Source organism: Electrona antarctica (genome assembly GCF_951216825.1).
Source record: "Electrona antarctica genome assembly, chromosome: 8".
NCBI classification, from domain to species: domain Eukaryota; kingdom Metazoa; phylum Chordata; class Actinopteri; order Myctophiformes; family Myctophidae; genus Electrona; species Electrona antarctica.
In genome coordinates this window covers 2,163,404-2,183,479 of record NC_136789.1, presented here as the reverse complement: position 1 = coordinate 2,183,479, position 20,076 = coordinate 2,163,404, and the positions used below count along the sequence as shown (strand labels likewise).

The 20,076-nt window shown below is 41.4% G+C and overlaps 1 protein-coding gene across 2 annotated transcripts in view; it reads right to left on the bottom strand.

Annotated features, from left to right (window-relative positions):
- The window catches only part of gabra3 (gamma-aminobutyric acid type A receptor subunit alpha3), a 155,635-nt gene extending 141,774 nt beyond the window's left edge, over positions 1-13,861 (bottom strand). For both annotated transcript variants that reach the window (XM_079508824.1, XM_079508823.1), the window contains exon 1: positions 13,663-13,861. The gene's annotated coding sequence lies outside the window, so the exon portion shown is untranslated. The remainder of the gene's footprint in view (positions 1-13,662) is intronic.
- Positions 13,862-20,076: the final 6,215 nt, after the last annotated feature.

Sequence of the window (20,076 nt, the reverse complement as noted above, 5' to 3'; positions counted from 1 at the left end):
TGTCCTAACACAAACATTAAATGCCATTGACAATCAATGGAGAATTACGACAACGTCATAAGTAGACGAGCAAATCGTCCATTTTCGTCTTACACAAAGATTACATTCTCATTGACAATGAATGGAGAATTTACGTCAGTCCACCCCGACGCGGCGCCTCCTCCCCAGGTACAGTAGCCTACAGATATTGTCCGCTGGTTACAGATCACAGCACTATATAATGAAATATAATATAATATGATATGTCGGGACTGGGGAGTCTGACGGCGGGGGAAACCATTGCCTGGGACCGATATGGCTCGTGTTGGAGCTGAGCCGCGCGCCGAGCCTGTGTTCACTGCGCAGTGGGCAGCAACAGCAACACACACACACACACACACACACAGCGCATCATGTGCCATGCATGCGTACTAGTATTAAGTAAGTATTTTCTGTAAAGTATAACCCCTCGCACTATAGCCATGTTAAAGTTTACAAACACACAAGCACGCTAATGAGCTGAGAGCCTGAAACCTGAGGACAAAGACATTCCAAAGGCCAATCGAAAGCTACATGCAAATCTTGGAACTGCTCTTCTCCGCCCCAAAAACAGAGGTAAAGTTACCGAAAAAACAAGCATACTTTGGACTTATAAATGTATACATTTAATTTACCCAAATCAATAATCTGTTGAAAACCTTCTTCAACATTCAAACTGTGTTAATATGAAAAAAACGAAACGAAACGAAAAAAACGAAAATCACACAAAAAAAAAATCTAGTTTATTTAGCGATTTTCTGCCTTTTCATTATTGGCGAGATGAGGACCATTTTGCCAGGCTCGGTCACATATGTGTCTGAGCAAATCGACATGTTATGTCATGATGATGTACGATGATAAGAGCGCCCCTCAGTTCACACGGGTGTGATATTTTCAATAATGACTGCTGAACTCAATAGCACTCAATAGCACTTACAGACCGCTGTTCAATCACAGACTGGCTCATATCATTCTGCAGTGCTTGATTTTTGCCATGGAAGCCAGATATAAACACACACAATGTCATATACTGTACCTGTACAGCTAAACAGTAACTCAAGAATGTTTGAGGAGAGAAATAGACATTTCAATAACAGAATATTGATTCATATTTGTGATTTCCAATTCGGATGTGTTGCACTGGCATCTGCACTGTCATCTGCCAGAAATGAATAGACTACTTGCATTACCGCAAACAATGACATCCTTTTAAAAATCAGTTACTTTCGGGTCAATATATACATTTCTTTATTAATTAGCAGTGTAACAAGTAGGATAATCAATCCAAGGGAGCCGGTCATCACTGAGAAATAAACCCCTTCAGGGGGACGTGGTTCACGTCTGCCTCTAAATCACCCTTTCAGCAATGACCCCGTTGATTAGCCCATGTTTATTACATGGTTATATGGTATGATATGGTGGCTTAACAACCGGAAAAGCATCCAGACCTCCAACGTAACAGTTGGAGGCCTCTATGGGTGTAAGTGAAATTGCTTTTGGCTCTCCTCCGAACCCGTCTGCCTGGTGAAGACAATAAACAATAACAGAGCTACTACAAAGAGACAAAACAGACTTGACACCTTGGTAAAACAGAATCTATTCTATTCAGATCCAAACATTCCCTCAGTAAAGTCAACATAAATGATTTCAAGGTAAAAGTTGATGACACAGTAATCTCCATCAAAGAAGAGATTACATATTTGGGCTGTATTCTTGACAACAAGCTGACAGGTGAAAGCATGGCAACAAACGTGATCCAAAAAAGTAAATCAAAGAACATGATTCCTGGGCAGAATTTCCTCTTTTGTCAACAAAAGTGCTCTCAAGACCCTTGTGGGTGCTCTAATTCAGCCCTCCTTTTCAAAATTGTAAATGCAGCCTTGCCCTCAACGCCCTCAGTACATACAAATACAGTATACTGTACATGTATAAATACAGTACCCGACTACCTCAAAAACATGAGCGACAGCCACAATACTAGAGGGAGCGAGAACAACAATCTGGTGGTACCATCCACGTTCAAAACAAATATGGGTAAATTCCATCCCTCAAAAAATGCAGATCACTTGCATCTTTTAAAACAGGACTGAAATTCCACCTTTCAGCCCAAGATGGAGGAAATGATCACCCCCCTCTCATCCTTTTGTCCTCTCCCTGTACATAGTGTTTTATTTTTCCTGTGATGATGTTGATTTGATTTTAATTATTATATTTTTGAGCAGTGCCTAACCGCTCCATTACGTAGCAATGTATGTATGTATGTCTGTCCCTGTCCCTGTATGTCCGAGCACGGAAAGCTGCAACACGGTAACTGTCATTTCTCGACCGTTTTGGACGCGGGAAGGCTCGCCGGAACCGGGCTGCCCCCCTGGGCGCGTTCCTGGGGGTCTGGATGTTGCGGGGACCCCCGTGGACCCCCACACGGTACAGTTGTACTGCTCACTTCACACAGGTGTGATTTTTTTTTACCTGTGATGATATTGAATTTTGTTGTTATTCTTCATGCCATGTCTATGAATTGAGTGCATAGGGCCTAAATGGAAACAAGACCGCAAGGACTGTTGTGTTTGACTGTGACTGTACTCTGTTGCTGTTTTTGAGTGGTGCAACCACTCCCTTACGGAGCTATGTGTGTGGGTGGGTGGGTGGCTGGCTGGGTGGCTGGGTGGGTGCGTCTGAGCACGAAAACAGCATGGTTGTTTTTCACCACCTGTGCGCAACCTAACACACACACAAACACACACGCACTTATTAACTGTATATATGGTGATTTTGGGTGTGCCAGTACAGTAGAGTGACAGTACAGTACAGTACAGTAGAGTGTACAGTAGAGGGACCCCCACGCGGTAACACCGTCATTTCTCAACCGTTTCGGATGCGGGGCGGCTCGCCGGAATCGGGCCGGCACCCTGGGTGCATTCCTGTGGGTCAGTACAGTGACAGTACAGTACAGTAGAGTGTACAGTAGAGGGACCCCCACACGGTAACACCGTCATTTCTCAACCGTTTCGGATGCGGGGCGGCTCGCCGGAATCGGGCCGGCACCCTGGGTGCATTCCTGTGGGTCAGTACAGTGACAGTACAGTACAGTACAGTAGAGGGTACAGTAGAGGGACCCCCACACGGTAACACCGTCATTTCTCAACCGTTTCGGACGCGGAGTGGCTCGCCGGAATCGGCCGGCACCCTGGGTGCGTTCTTGCACCACTCACTTCACACGGGTGTGATTTTACTTTTCTGTCTAATAAACTATTCAATAAAAAAAACGTTGATGTACAGACTACTCATAGCACCTAAAAAGTGATGATTCACAGTCAAATCACAAAACATTCATAGGCTACTACATCCAAGATATTTGGTTAAATATAACAATAATGTGAGGCAGAACATGTCTTTTGACCAATCAGATAGACATACAGCCTGTGGACTGTGAACTCCTTAGTCATGATTAAATTGTATGCATTCCACCTGAGGTTTCTGTACTGAAAAGGCCAGTATTGCATTCCAGTCCAACAGCATAGAATTGTAGTCATATCCGATAATCCTTCATTATCATGGCTACCTCATGCAGGGCACCCTGACCATCCCAATCTGTAAGCACTCTGGCTTGTAATGCTTACATCTCTACACACACTACAGTTGTCTTTGAACCTTAATCTCGTCTTTGTCTGAGAGCTTAAACCTACAGTATTCTAAGCCATGACAAGCCTTTGTTTTGACAAGAATCACCTTTTCACCATGTCAGTGCTGATGTTCATCTTTTAATGCATATTCTTTGATATAACTTCAAGTGCAGTTAACCTCTATTAACTTCCACTTGAGTATGCATTCATCACCCCTGAGGTGTTTGCTGAACTTTGTTTATCCATTCTTTAAAAAGGGCAAATGTAATTCTGGAACACTGACGTAAGGCAAAAAAAAGCTAACGCTGAGCACAAGCTTCTTTTTTTAAGATCAGAATGAAACTGCACCAGTGGCATGACTAGTGACAGTTGGAAAAGCCAATACTGGGAATACATGAATATAACACAGTGCATGTGTGTGTGCGTGTGCGTGTGCGTGTGTGTGCGCGTGCGCGCGTATATATATTACATACATACAAACAGAGTACATAGTATGTGTATAATATTTCATCTGTGACACATGGCTGGAGTGCATGGGAATAAAATCCAAGTGTCAGCATTTCTACACATTTCATACATATTTGACACCCTGAAACTAGGGGGTCATGAACAAGAACACCAGTAGTGTGCTGCATTGTGTCATGTCTTATCCAAAACCATAAGAAGCCAGGACAATAGGCTTATATTTTGTCAGTCTACTAGAGAAGAAAGCTCCACTGAAAGGTTCCACTTCTAATTTTCTAATTTGTGAAGGACTATTAGGTGTAATTTATGCACATTTTGGGAGATAATGATATAATAAAATGTATATTATCTTCCAAAAGGTTTCTCATGGGGTGAAATATAGATAAGCATCTAGATTAGGCAATTAATGTCAAAATAATTGACCTTCTTGCAACCGTGCTATCGCTTATCAGAGTTACTGAGACTCCTTAACAAAGATGGATAGAATATTGGTAGCATACACGTACATGCAGGTATGCTGAAGGGCAGTAACAAATTAGAAGATAAATCACCGTTTCTCAACCAAGTGGGATTGAACACAAAAAAATGAAAAAGATAAAAACTTCGATAAAGTATAGATTACATAATTAAGATGATTAAACATGCTTTGCTTTTTTATTGATACAAATTTAAGTTCCCTTTGCAGATAGTTTCTGCACATCAATCAATTCATCTTTCATCAACTTCATCTGCAATGCATGTTTATAGTTTTAGACAGATGAAAGTCAACAGCATTATGATTTAAACTTCATCCAGTTGCAGATATATTAGAGTGCAGTACAAATATTAGGCCTAACATATTTGACTGACAGCTGAATTGGCATCCACTGTCTTCGATGCAGTTTTTTACTTTAATCACTTTCATTTTTCATTCATCTCAAACTAACAAAGCACATATAGGCAACAGATTTTCCTCTTATAAACAGTTGCCAGGAGACTTGAGATAATTACTTATCCAACTCGTAATAGTCTCTGGAATAAATGTTGTTATTCTCTTGGACACTGAACTGTGAAATATGTTGTGCAACATTTATTAATAGCATACAATAATAAGAAAATTAAAACAACTATTGATTCCCAAAGTAAATTTAAACATCCATGACCCTACGAATGTGCAATGATGTTTATCCAACATTTAGTCAAATAATAAGGTAAGCTTAGTGACATTTTATGGACAAAATATAAACAAATGCAAAGCCTCAAAGCCTACGGGAAAAGAATTGCAAGTATTCAGTATTATAAGAAGCTGTGAATAGACAACGACATGCAGTATGGTCCGGTAGAAATCCCTGTCAGTCATGCAACTTATTGTATTTCTATACAATATCCCTTGGGCCTTAATTAAATGAACAGTGACCTTAAAAAAGTTCACCTCCTAGCCTTCAGCAGCAACAATAGTCTGTCTAAATACAGGAGAGGCTACATTTCACCCTGATGCTCAAAAGAGGAGGACATGTAAAGCCCAATCCATGCTGGATATTTGGGGCTGATACTGATATAGGGTAGTAAGAAAATTCAGATATCAATATATCAGCCAATATTCTCTCTGTGTGTGTGCTATTATATCACTCACACACACACACACACACACACACACACACACACACACACACACACACACACACACACACACACACACACACACACACACACACACACACACACACACACACACACACACACACACACACACACACACACACACACACACACACACACACACACACACACACACACACACACACACACACACACACACACACACACAGTTTTTTTCCCCCAAGCAGCAGAGCACAATTTGAAAACCCAACACAACATAGACTGTTACATGACAAATAGGTAATGAGAGTGATCCGAGTGCTAAATACTGATGAACAAAGTAAAATGTCCCCTACCCTAATCCAAATGCAATGACAATGAGGCTTTTAACAAGACTGCTGCCTGTCGTGCTATTCTGAGAAACGTGTATGTCAGCCTCAAGGTCTACAAAATGACCTAAATGTTCTTTCACAGTAGTGTCCTGTGAAGCTGAAAATGGATGATGGGTAAGGGAATTAAAAACAGGAATTAATAACAACACCAAATGCACTACACTACCTGAAGCGCGAATAACATGAGATTAAAGCTTTTTTTTTAATTGTTTTTGGTGTGACTCAGCCAGGGACACGTACAACTCTGACCTCCCAATCTCATGGGCAGAAACTCCAACCAAGTCCACTGAGCTGGTTTGGAGCAAAGGTAAGCAACAATTTCCTTGGTCCACCAACAGAGATTTCTCATTTTTTGGAACCCAACCTGATGTTGAGAAACTGTCATAGATGACTGACACCATAAACTGCCCTACAAGTACTCTGATAAGGGATACTGTACTCTGACAACTGCACTAGTTTTGAACTTTTGATAAACTACACAGACTGTACCTACTGTATATGGAAGACTAGAATTACCCACACCTTCAGCAATCCCAACAAATCACGGGACGTCCTCTGCTAATACCATTCCTGTGTGAACAGGGCATTAGTGATTAATGGCTCTAGCTACAGCATATCGTTTTGATAATAGCTGAGGCCAAGTGGCCACATGAGGAGAAGGCTCTATGGTGTGGATGTGAGCAGAACAGTGATTTTCAAGCAGCCTTCAATGTAGACACTAGACACCCCAGCACAGCTTGAAGAATTAAATGCTAAGGTTTCTCAAACAGTGGTCCACGGATCACTAGTGGTCCATATGGCATAATTACAGGTGGTCCATTGTAAAATGTTTTTGTAACACCTGGGAATCTAACCCAGTTCTCCTGCATGGAAAGCCAATATCTTAACACTAAGCCGAAGGGATATCCCTATGACTCAGAGGAGATATTAGACTTTTGAGTCCTCAGGCTGTGAGCCACTCAAAAATGAGTGACATTGATTGGGAACACATTTTTTATTTTGCTAAATTAAATTATAATACACGTTAGTACAAAAATGATTTTAGCTGACTTCATGTTACATGTTAGCCACCTAGCAACTAACTCACTCACCAAGGCTTGCAAATGAAATCAGCACATCCGTACTGCTTGGATGACTCAATGTTGCTCCAGTCCACACAACAGGTTAAAGTCATTCTATGGTTGGTAGATTCTTAAAAAAAAAAGTCTTCTAAGTCCTAACAGTTTTCTGAAAAACCTATGTTTCTATGTCAGTGGTGCTCAAACATTTTATGTAATTGGCTGCCGACCCCCATCTCCATGTTGTTCCAGGGACCTCCTATAAGCAAAGATTTGAGTTTAAAATGTTCGCTCTGAAAGAATATATATGCAAAGATTTGCGCCACATTTTCAAAAATAGCAGATCTACAAGCTCGTAGCGTGGCACTTGGCGCTATGAGCTTGTAGATCTGCTATTTTTCAATAGCTAAAGTGTAACATAATGGTTAAAACACCAAAAGGGGTTCCCGCCCTGAATGGGTTAAGCTGACATTTACTGGCGCCAGAGAAAAGGAGAGGGTTCTGAAGTGGCTCCTCTGTTATTGATTGGGATTCGTTTCACCTGCTGTCCTATAGGCACTTGTTCAGACAGATGTGGGGTGGTGTCTCATCTGACTGGCCACAGCTTGCTGTCAATCAAGCTGATATAATGAAATGGTTGGATTTCTCCTACTGTATACCATTGGTTTTCAACCATTTTCATATCAATGAAATCTCATATCAATTTGATGAGATTTAGCCTCAGAACCAAGACGTAGAATATATTTTGTATTTTGTTTATCGTTGGATAAGATTTCGTCCACAATTCCACAATTCCCCTCCAAAATTAGCTGGCCCCGAGTAGGCAACCTGGCCTGGCCGTAGTGCTGCACAATTAATCGAAAAAAGATCGAGATCCACAGATTCAGACACCTATGCAATCTTATTCTGTAAACCGTGCAGCACTAGTTGGCTGTCCAATTCATTTGAGTTGCTCTTATGTTTTTTTAATAAATATTTTCATGGAAAAAATGAGAATCATGTGAGAATCGTGTGATTCACATTTGAGCAACAATCGTGCAGCACTCTGGCGGTGACCTGCAGTGAGGAGTGCACTTTTCTAGTTTGAATGATCCTAGTGGTCCTCCAGAGCCAGAAAAAGGTTGAGAACCACTGAATTAGTGTATTGTGCCTTGAAAGTTACTTACCGCACATGTTTAATTTTAGACATGTACTGCAGCCATTTAAATTGCTCTTATCTGGAGTGACTTGAAATCAGCGAGGGGTTTCACTGTCTTGCTCAAGGACACTTCAACGTGGCTGTTGATGGATGCTCACTCACTGCAGTGAGGACAGAGTGGGGATTGGGACATTTTCCTTTCTGTAATAGGACAGACTATCCAATAATTAGGTCTGCCTCCAATTGCAACTGCTGAGTTGTTTTTTGGAAATTCACAAGATGTTGTGTCTACTACTGTAGCTTCTTCTACTGTAGCAAAACCAGTGTACTATCTGCCAAGTACAGGTAGCTCAGCTGTACAGGAATTTGTCTTGACACCTTGTTCAAACGATCGCACAATATGACAGTGAAAAAGAAATGGCTCATAATGAGTTAGATTGTAGCTCAGTCTCATCGACTGCTCTGACAGATAATAAACATAAAAGACAGCCAAAATCATACAGACTGTAGACACCTTTAGTTAAGGCTGGTGCAGTACACTGACACCCACTTACTAAGATAACAGCACAATGACAGTGATATGAGAAGTTCACATGTAAAGTATCATGGCTCACCCAATTTACACCATAGGCATTTAGCAAACACTCTTATCCAGTCCTGGGCTCCAGTACCCTCTTCCTCTTTCCACTCTGGTCCCCAGACGTAATTTCCCCCTTCAAAGGTTTTGCTCCTGACATGATCACAGGTGAGGCTTCAACCTCCTGAGAAGGCTTTCTAGATTACTTCCTGTCAGCTATAATCACTATCACCGTTATCAATGCGTCATGCTATTTGCCTTCCTTTTACGTCTGTGGCGGGACCCATGTCCGATACTGACATCTGACTAGAACACAGTCAAATTCATTTTCTGAGAGTGGAAAGTATTTTTCTCGCCGAGTAAAAATAACACTAAACGAGAAAAGGAATTATTGTATGATGAGCGAATGCATAACCTTTCCTCTTGGGATTTCTCAAACATTTTAGGATGCATTGCCACTATTTTTGGACTAAAACTGCAGGAGTAGCAGCAAAATATATGTTGAAAGAAAATGCTAAATTGCAACAAAAATGTGTCAGGAGAACAATCTTCATCTGCATACGCATTGATGAGGACCTCAAGTAGTGGACCTCATGAGTCTCATGAAACTACAAATGATGGAGCATGCATGGAGACAGAGTATGTTTACACCATGATAGTAAACAGATATTGGACAAAATATTGTGGTGCATTTCTTTCCCTCAATAAAACCTGGTTTCCTTGCCACATTTCTCGGCCCTGGACACATAAATCTGAATTTCCCTGATCCCCGACCACACAGCCATTTATTGCGAGACAGCATCTGTGTTCCATATGTCTCAGCAGATGAACAAACTGGCTGAGGAAAGTCATTTTCTTGTGGTCACACTCTCGAGTCCAGGGCGCCATCGCATTATGAGACCTGCTACATGCGGAGTGAATTATGGCAGGAGGAGAAAGCTGCGTGGCACTACAGATGAGCCTATACAGCCTGTCCAATGAACTAAGAGTGGTGGAGGTAGAGGGCTGGTGAGCTCAATGGGAAGAACACAGCACTAATGTTGCCAGCATTAACAACCACTTAAGCCTGATTTACATTTTGTCATACAATGTGTGGATCTGTTGTGAGCTTTCTGCCATGTTTGAAATGCGACATCGGTAAACTACAGTGTAAATTAAGCAATAGGCCTAGGCTTTTTATTATCTTTTCTTTTTTTTTCACCAAAATAGGGATGCCAGAGTTAATGTGGTTAAGGGTTTCCACTCCCATTGCGTGCATGTGCTAAAAATGGATGTACTTGTGGTTTTGTAGGTGTTTTGGATGAAAGCATCCACTGGATGACATAGGCTACAGCATGAAGGGTGAAACATCTGAAAGGCAGATGGGCTAAAGTACATGCAGCTTTGTCAGATAAAGGAGACAATGAGTTCCATACCAGACTAAGACATCCATCATTTGACTCTTACTGTATGGCAACTTGATGTCCAGTTTGTCCACACTTACAAACGATTGCTGGTGTACAAATTAACAAAATCATTATGAGGTCCCTGGTGTCTCGACACACACACACACACACACACACACACACACACACACACACACACACACACACACACACACACACACACACACACACACACACACACACACACACACACACACACACACACACACACACACACGCAAACGGTTAATATGCATGATTTATTATTAAAGTGCCGTGATTTTTGTATTTTCTCCAGTTTTTCATGTCTTTATGAGGTGACAGTACTTCATAGACCTCTTGGTGTGGTTGTTATGTGCAAGGATGTCTTCCCTTTGTATTTAGGGCACAGCCGGTACTAGTGCTGTTGCCTCAAAGCTAGATGGTCCTGGGTTCGATTCCCACTGGAGATGCTGTGGGTGTTGGGGGCGTGCCCATACCCGAGGCGGGGTTGGCGAAAGGGCCTTTCTGTGTGGAATTTGCATGTTCTCCCTGTGTCCCCTAGGGTACATACAAAAAACATGCAGAAATCCTGGTCTCTAAACTACCTCCCTCTGGCCCGCCTGGGCGCCTGATGGAGGGGAAAGGAACTGGTCGGAATAACGTGTTCCTTACAAACTACGTCCGGCCGGGGAAAACTCCCCCCTGTCAGGTGAAAAGAAGCAGGTTGAACTCCTCATGCATAGAAGGAAGCATGAGGTCAGTCCGCTGCTCTCCTCATGTTGGCAAAAGTGTAGTTTACATGTAGATTACATTAGATGATTGACACTGGGTGAAAAAATGTGTTGCAAAATCGTGGGATAAAAATGTATAAAAAAGAAAAAAACAGTGATATAGTGACAGCACAATATCAGCTAACGCCTCCCCCTTTATCATACAACAACAGCTGTGGGTGCAGCTTCAGTTCAGGTGGATCACCACCCATCATCACCCACCAGGAAAACCAGGCATACTTAATGAACTGGTGGGCGTGTCCACATAAAAAAAGACATTTTAATAAATACTGTACACTTTTTGAAAAAAATCTTCTTCCTTACATAATAATAATACCTGATGATCATGTTTTAGGGTGGAAAAAATATCGGCACTCCATCTTTAACATTTATTTATACAGTATGGTAGTGCATAGTGGTTTGTTCTCAAATTTGGGTTAAAGGGGAAGATCTACAAGTTCACATCGTGACATGTTGAGGGCTTGTAGATCTCTTTTTTGTCAACACAAATCATTATTTTCAGATGGGGGTCCGTGGCCAAATACATAATTTGAGAGTCCTTGACACAAAAACGTTGAGAATGACTGATATAAGGTAGGCTACTGTATGACTCACTGTGCTCTTTTACAGCAACACCCTGTCCTTAACAGGCATGTCTTTTTTATTGCCTACAGAATAGATCCACATGTACCCCTGCTAGCACAGGATCAAATACTCCACCTGTGCCTCTCCTATGCCATTTTGCTGACTGTCCACTCTCCTCCTCTTTGTAATGTCACCTTTAACCTACAGACAGAACTGACATGTGGGGATGGGCAACATAAGACTAGACCGTCTGGTGTTTTACATATGGTAATATCGTCATATGGCATAAGGGTTGTATTCTCCTGCTTGAATCTATTCAGCCTTATTGTACAGTATACCTTCACAAAAATGGCAAAAATAGCCGATCTACAAGCTCACAGCACAGTGCAATGCAACGTGTCATGAGCTTCTAATTTGAAAAAACTGATATCATTGCAATATGATATTGTCATCATTCGTCACAATATCAATATTGAGGTGATGAGGTCTTTCATAAAAAACACATTGTTATATTTGATTTTGTCACCCGGCCCTACTAAACTAATAGGATGATAGCTAAATGTTATGCTCAAAAGTAATACAAATGTTTGATGCTCTAAACTCAACACAGAAATGCATGACATGCACACTTTTAATAAGTAGCCTATAGGACCACAATCCATTAAATTGAATAACATGTTGACCACCGACCTGCTTCTTTTGCCTTTGAGCAGGATAGCTTGTTTGCCATGGAAAACTATTATCATCAAAAAATAAAACCTAAGGTGTAGGCCTACCTGGAAAACCTCTTTCTGTAATCCCATCTGATCCAATTTTTACCTGACTTGTTGGGTTGTAGGCTTGCTGTACTTCTGTAATGGATGGAGCAGATTTCAATAAACTCGTTTTTGGGGTTCATCGTTGAAACGTCATTGTTTACGAATTAGTGGACATTGGAAAGCTTCATCAAGCATGCCACGCACTCAGTGAGCAAGAAAAAGGCAGACAAAACAGGCCTATATAGCGAGAATGAACTGCACTTATTGTGCCCTATAGCTATCCCTGCCCTGTGCCATAACAAGCCCGAGTCTGTAGCCTAATAATCCAAAACAACATAATAGGAAATAATGGTAAGGGGAAATAAAATAAATCCTAAATAAAAATAAACAGTTTCCACAGCTCAATTTGGATTAGCCTAAGTTTTTATGGTTACGTACATTGAAGTGTTTAATTGGCATCAATAGTTTAATTGGCATCAATAGACTTGATAATTTGCATGTTTTGATAGTCTAAAGCTAACAGCCCTATACAAAACAACAATGGGAAAAAAAAGAACAAAAAAAAACTATACAGATTTGGTTCTCATTTTGGCCGTTTTTAGGGAGTAGTAAAACCAGACAGCGGTTAACCTGGCCATAACGGGCTTTTATATTCCATTTCCAAGGTTAAGTTAGCAGCATATATAATTGTCTCTGCTCAACAGTGTTGTCACTGGTTGCGGCAGCCAATTTCTAATAGGCTATAGCCAGGGGGAGATTAAAGCACATGCCTAGTAGAGTTAAGCAGAGCCCCGCATATATTAACAGAGACATTGCACAGGCTATTGCCAAATGAGCAATTAAGGAAAAGTAACAATTATCGCCTCAGCCGTAGTGTCGCATTGCCTTTCGACGAGAACTGTCCTGACAAGTCGACTCATACTAGGAAATCATTCACACCGCGCCATCGTCTGGTGTTGCCTTGTGAGATACATGCGTAATGCTGCGTATGATGGCACGGTCCACATTAGCCCAGTTAAATATCCAGGTAAATGTTTATCATTGCAGCGTGTGACATGCAGCGTTCCTAAAGCCACTTCACAGACCGAGGGGACCTGTTAAACCATCAATTATGCGGTATACACAAACAGCAGTTGTTGCATATGAATGAAACACCGCAGTCAAACACGTTTACAACATTTCCCCCACGACAGTCAATAAAACCATTTGTAAAACATCCCTGATCGGTGCTGTAGGCTAGTCTATATGCAATATTAACTAGAACAAACGAAAAGAAAAAGAAAGAAAATCTCACCAGCAGAAAGCGTTGCCTTGATGTCTTCCGACTTTCGGTTTCCTTGGAGTTAATACTGACGGCTTTTGACGTCTGCTTGATTTCTTTCCGATAGTTAGCCGATATTGTCCTGTCCACTGGGCATGAATAAATATTCCCAGCGATTATAATGACAGAGATCAGCGTCTTCTCAGCAAAGCTCTGCCCTCTTCAAACTATAACCTTCCCGCCCCCTAGCTCTAAGCATCGCAGATTGGTGCTGGTCAGGAGAAGCAAACGCGGTGGAGAGATTTCAAAACCCCGACGTCTGTCGCACGGTGACGGGCCCAAAGTCAACGCACGCACGCACGCACGCACACACACACACACACACACACACACACACACACACACACAACACATACACACTCTGACACACACACACACACACACGCGCACACAGTGACACACGCACGAACAAACAAACAGTGGACGGCTAAAAACCTAAACCTGAATGTTAATTTAAGTGAACAATTGAGTCATTCCACAAAACCAGTACATTTGGCTTTTTTTTCTTTCTTTTTTTACCGAAAGATTATACTTTTCTGAATACCCAATATTAAGGACATCTTTAACTATCAGAAGAAGAAAAAATCCCATCTCAGGCATTCAATTGATATTTTTATATATTTTTATAGCCTATAGAATAAATAATAACAGGGTTGAAAATGTAAATGATAACAGGGTTGTGTCAACCCCATTATTAACGGGGTTGTGATTCTTTACTCAAGATGGCCACTACCCTACCTATGGTGATTAAGAGGAGACCACATGGCATGATATTAAGAAATCTGATATATTGTTGAAATAACAAACATAATTTTCACAAATAATAGTTTTCTATCTTTATTCCATGTAACGGAGTTGAGCTGTTATGATTTAAGACCACATGTGAGAGTATAAATTACTCCAAAACATTGTAAAACTAGAAAAAGTGCCCTTCTGGGCACAGGTCTCCACCAGGAGGATAGGACTGTGTGAGATGTTTGGCAAAATGTTTAGGAGTAATATAAACATGTTTGCCTTTGATGGCAATTGGATGATTTGAGGCATTTTGTTCCAAAAATGTGTTTTGCAAAAATCAACCTGTTGGTGGCGCTATAACAGGCCAATGTGAAAAGGGTGGGATATATTCCTCAGCCTAGTAAGAAAATGTGTGAAAGATTTCACGTAAATTGCATGCTGCGTTCCTGATTTGAGGCTTTTGTTCAAAACGGGGCAATCTTGCAAACTGTAAAAGCCAATTATAGCCAATTAGGATGGAATATGAAATATCGGAAAGATCTGACTTGAGCACATGACCATAGAGATACTGTGTAACGATTTGTGAGATTTTTGGACAGAATCTGGAGGAGTAATATCAAAAGATGTGTTTTACAAAAGTCGGCCTCCTGGTGGCGCTATAAAAGGCAGATGCGGAAAATGCAGGTCAAAGGTTTGTCCTTGGCCTCTAGGGAGTGTGCATGCAACGTTTCACGCAGATCGGTGCAGTTTTAGGTAAAAAATGTGAAAAGCTGCCTCATGGTGGCGCTATAACAGGCCGTTCTGGAAAATGCGGGGCAGAGGTTCATCGTTGGCATCCAGGGAGTGTGTGTGCAAAGTTTGGTATCGACTGGGTTAACGGTGCCGGAGATTAGCTGTTCACAGACGGACGGAAGGACGGACACACGGACGGAGTGCAAAACATACTCTCTCCCCATGCCTTCGGCCTGGTGGAGACAATAAGGTATGAAATTGCCCCTTTCTGTAGCATGTTGTTCAGAAGACTTGTAGAATGCCAATGCCACTTCCTGTTGGTGATGTCACAAAAGGGCCAGTTCATTATTGTTATGGAGGGGAGAATGACTTGTGTAACGGGGTTGAGTGCGACTGCGGGACAGAGCTATATAATGCTATTTTAATTATTAATCATCTATTTATTCAAAAACTAAACATGACCAGCAATAAAGCACAGATAAATGTAAATGTGAATGGCATAATTTATGCATTTTTGTACATTTTTGAGGGGCGCCAGCCCCTCCTATACACAGGTTTAATGTTTGTCTTTAGTTCAATGTTTGTTTTGTAAACACATTGACAATAAAGGAAAAATGTAGTCATGTGTCATTTACGTCATATTGTCTCTTTATTGTTAATGGCGTTTAATGTTTGTGTTTGCACCGTTTGTTTTACATCACTTTTACATCACCTAATCAACATGAGATAGACTGTAATATGTTAGTGCCCCTCACTTCACACGGGTGATAATAGTCATATCTCAAGTCCACTTTCATCTTAGGCCATTGGAGACATGAAAATATGGACAAAATAGGCCTACTGAAAGAAAGAAAGATAATTTCTGATATGAAGATAAAATCCATGTAATTTGTACACAATATTAAAGGGAACATTTCAATTGATGAAAAAAGCTTTTCAAATTTTTAAAAGCTTTAAAGATTGTGGTGACTCAATTGCACCTGAAAAGGTCAGAGGGACTGCAAATCGTACCGGTTTCATGGAATGAATCAATTAACCATGTAAGACGCCTAAAGGGCGAGGTCGCGTGCACGCATCTGCCTCGTTGACGGAATACTGCTGGAAGAGCACTGGCGCTTTGGCATGGGGGGTCAGATCAACATGGAATTAATTATGTACTGGCTATATAAGGAGCATGTCTTAAGTGTACACGGTTTGATGAGGTCAGATCAACATATGGAATGTCGTCAGCTCCATATATGGAGATCTAAGGGTGGTAGTGGAGACATTCTCTTGAGTGTCTCTCTCTTTGATGAGGGCCAGGCCTTAATTTTCGGGCCTGTTGGGAACTCTAGCTTTCGCCGGGCGCGGCTGCACTAATAACTTTGGGGCAGGCCCGTCTAGAGTTTGAATGGACAGGTATCAATCAGTCAAAAGGGAGACATCAAAGAGGAAGGATGGATGGGGATCCTGGGAAGGATCAACATATGCAATGTCAGAACAGGTTCTGACATATATCCATATATGGAGATCTAAGGGTTGAGGTTTGAGATCAGATGTAGAGTTGCTGGCCAATACTGATGACATCAGGGATCTCCATATACTGTATGGGCATAATTGTGACAGCACGTCACATTTACTATGAAATCAGGGATCTCCATCCCTGATGATGTCATGTGATGTCACGAGACCTGGGCACCATATATGGGGGCATTTCCATGTATGGGGATTTTGAGTGACTGACTGACGGGAAATGTACGATTTCATAGTAAATGCAACCTGCAGTCGCAACAAGGCTTTGGGGACCAGCTGTTTCCACGATAGGCTACGTGGAAGCCATAATTTCCCCTACTCACAACAAACATTTACCAAAAAAAAGACTTGTTTGCTAATTCCTGCAATTATTACGGGCATTTTCATTTACTGACTCAGATGCCCAAAGTCCAACTAGGCTATAGCCTAGGCTACTTGTTTATCCGTGAGCAATGTTTTCTATAGTGCTGGTGACAGTAATAGACCCATAACACATTTTTTTTTGTTAATTTGCATTCCTCATTATACTGGCTGCGCTGAAGAAAACAGCTATTCTTTATATGACCTTGTGAGTGTGTGTGTGTGTGTGTGTGTGTGTGTGTGTGTGTGTGTGTGTGTGTGTGTGTGTGTGTGTGTGTGTGTGTGTGTGTGTGTGCGTGCGTGCGACGTGCGTGCGTGCGTGCCTGCGTGGGTGCGTGCATGTGTGTGGTCTTTGTTTGTATGTGGGGGCCAAAAAAAAGAACTTTCTGACAGAAAAACAAGCGTGTCCGAATGAAAATGAGTATGTGCCCATTCAGCCCTCTCTCTGCACCTGCTGTCAAGGTGCCCTCAAGCAAGGCGCCTAACCCATAACCCCTGGTCCACTGGAGTTGCTCAACAGTAAGCAGAACAAGTGGTTCCACTGGGAAACTCCCAGGTGTGAATGCATGTACTGTGTAGGTAGGCTATGTAAACTGTTCCAGCTGACTGTAACTACTCTCTCAGGCCAGTGCTGTAGTATAAATAACTATAAATACCACATTGTGTTTGTTTGCCTCCGACAACCAGTTGCAGTTTACATCCACGTCTGTCCAGAGAGTAATATACCTAAGATAGTGAAGAGTGAAGACTTTGACAAAAGGTTTTAGTGTATTCGTGAAATGTATCACGGCCACACAGCCAACTCAAGGTACGGCCACGGAGCCGACTTGGGGACCCAACGCAGCTCCTCCCAGGAAAACAAACAAATTAACGGAGCTGAACGTGAATCCCCCCCACCGCCCACCCCTTTTTTTCCCTCACTGTATATGTTTCTTTTCCCTTTTTACCGCCTTTATGATGAATTCCTGTTCTGTCTATAGAAGTGTCTATTTGTACGTCTCTAAATGTTTTGATGATTTGAACATGGTGGACCCTATTGGAAACAAGTGTAATGCTTAATTGGGTCGTCCACTCACAGTTAACAGCCTTTGTATTGAGTTTGTGCTTGAAATGTACTGTAATTCTGCAAACTGTTAATAAATTCTTCAATCAATCAATCAATCAATGTTCAAGGCTCAACTCAACCGAGCAAGATATTAATGTGAACGGCATGGCCAGTGTACGGAAATCCAACCTCCCCCGACAAACTCAGCTACTTCTATGCAACGGTAGAGTCAGTTCTCCTACTGTATATGAATGCTGGACCCTGAAACCAACCCTGCAGATAAAGTCTTTAGACGGGTGCTACACCAGATGTTGCGTGCAGTACTTTAATTGAGCTGCCAGCCAGCAAATTGGTGCTGTGAACCAACACGGACATCGGTCACAAGGCCGTCCCACAATAACTATGTGCATGTACTCAAGAAAAGCTCAAAGCACCAACAACTAGCGCAAAACACCAACAAGCTGGCCAGATGTATGGAGAACCGGGATGACTGGAAGTCATTATGGAGGGCTCATCTGAGGACGACCTAGAGAGAAAAGATCAAAGTGACCTTGATCTTGACCTAAAAACGTTCATCCCTGGGCGGACAAATGCAATGAAATTCCCTCCAGGTGTTCCTGACAAATTGCCTTCATGAGAATGGGACGGACGTGAGGTCAGAGTGACCTTTGACCACCAAAATGTAATCAGTTTCTTCCTTGAGTCCAAGTGGAAATCTTTGTACCAAATGTGAAGAAATTTCCTCAAAGCGTTCCTGAAATATTGCATTCAGGAGAATGGTACAGGCATACTGAAGAGGGACAAAGAGAGACAACAGTAAAACATGTCTCCAGCCACTTTCGCCAGCATGGAGGCATAAATACATAATATGGATGAGGTAACACACAATATGTAGAGTGACTCAAGAGATGGGACTTTGTTTAAAAGGATATGTTGTTGCTGTTGGGTATAGAAACCATGTATGTCCAAAACCGGTGAAAAAAATAACCGGTGTTCCAATGGATACAATTATATTATTATTAAGAAAATGTTAGTCCCACACATGTGGTAATACTTTTTATTGGTTAAATATTTATGAAACTCACACACGCACATAACCACTTTCACCATCACAAATTAATGGCAGATCTACAAGCTCACAACCGTGATGCGACACATTGTGAGGTTGTAGAATGACAAAGGCCATCAATTAAAAAAAAATATATAGAGATGCAAAGATTCTGCTTGACAAAAATTCTATATAAATCCCTGATTACTTATTGCATGATTTGCATCAATATGATATCCCTCTGCTACAGTACAATTCCTGATTGATGATTTATTGATCCTTTTAGAAATGTGCACACTGCAGTCTATACAGACAATATACAGGAACTTTAAGACTTTAATATACACAGAGGATTTTCTGTCTATTATGGCTAATTGTTGCATAACCTCTCCTACAGTAATGCTTTTTGTTGCCGTTGTGTTGTTGTTGTTTGAGAAGCAGCTTTGAAGCTATGGTCAAGTGACTAGACCTTGTGAAACTAATAACCCCATTTGAACCAAACTAAAATGACAGTGGCAGCAGTACATTGCTTTATAAATGCCTTGAAAGGATTTGGAAGCTTCAGACAATCTAACTTTTAGCCAAAACATGTTTGACATCAGAGAGAGAAGAAGCCACTATCAGCTTTATTTCAGTGTAAAATGAAGTTGTTCTGGCACATTTATTTAAATATACTGTAGCAGAGAATACCCAGTAAATGATTACTGTATTTGTGGTACAGTTTATGGGCTCCATGAGCTGCTTTGAGCTGCTTTTTCTTTGGCAATGTTGAAAAGCTGCTTCAAAACAAACTGGGGTTCACACCATTGATTGATTGATTGATTGATTGAAGAATTTATTAACAGTTTGCAGAATTACAGTACATTTCAAGCACAAACTCAATACAAAGGCTGTTAACTGTGAGTGGACGACCCAATTAAGCATTACACTTGTTTCCAACAGGGTCCACCATGTT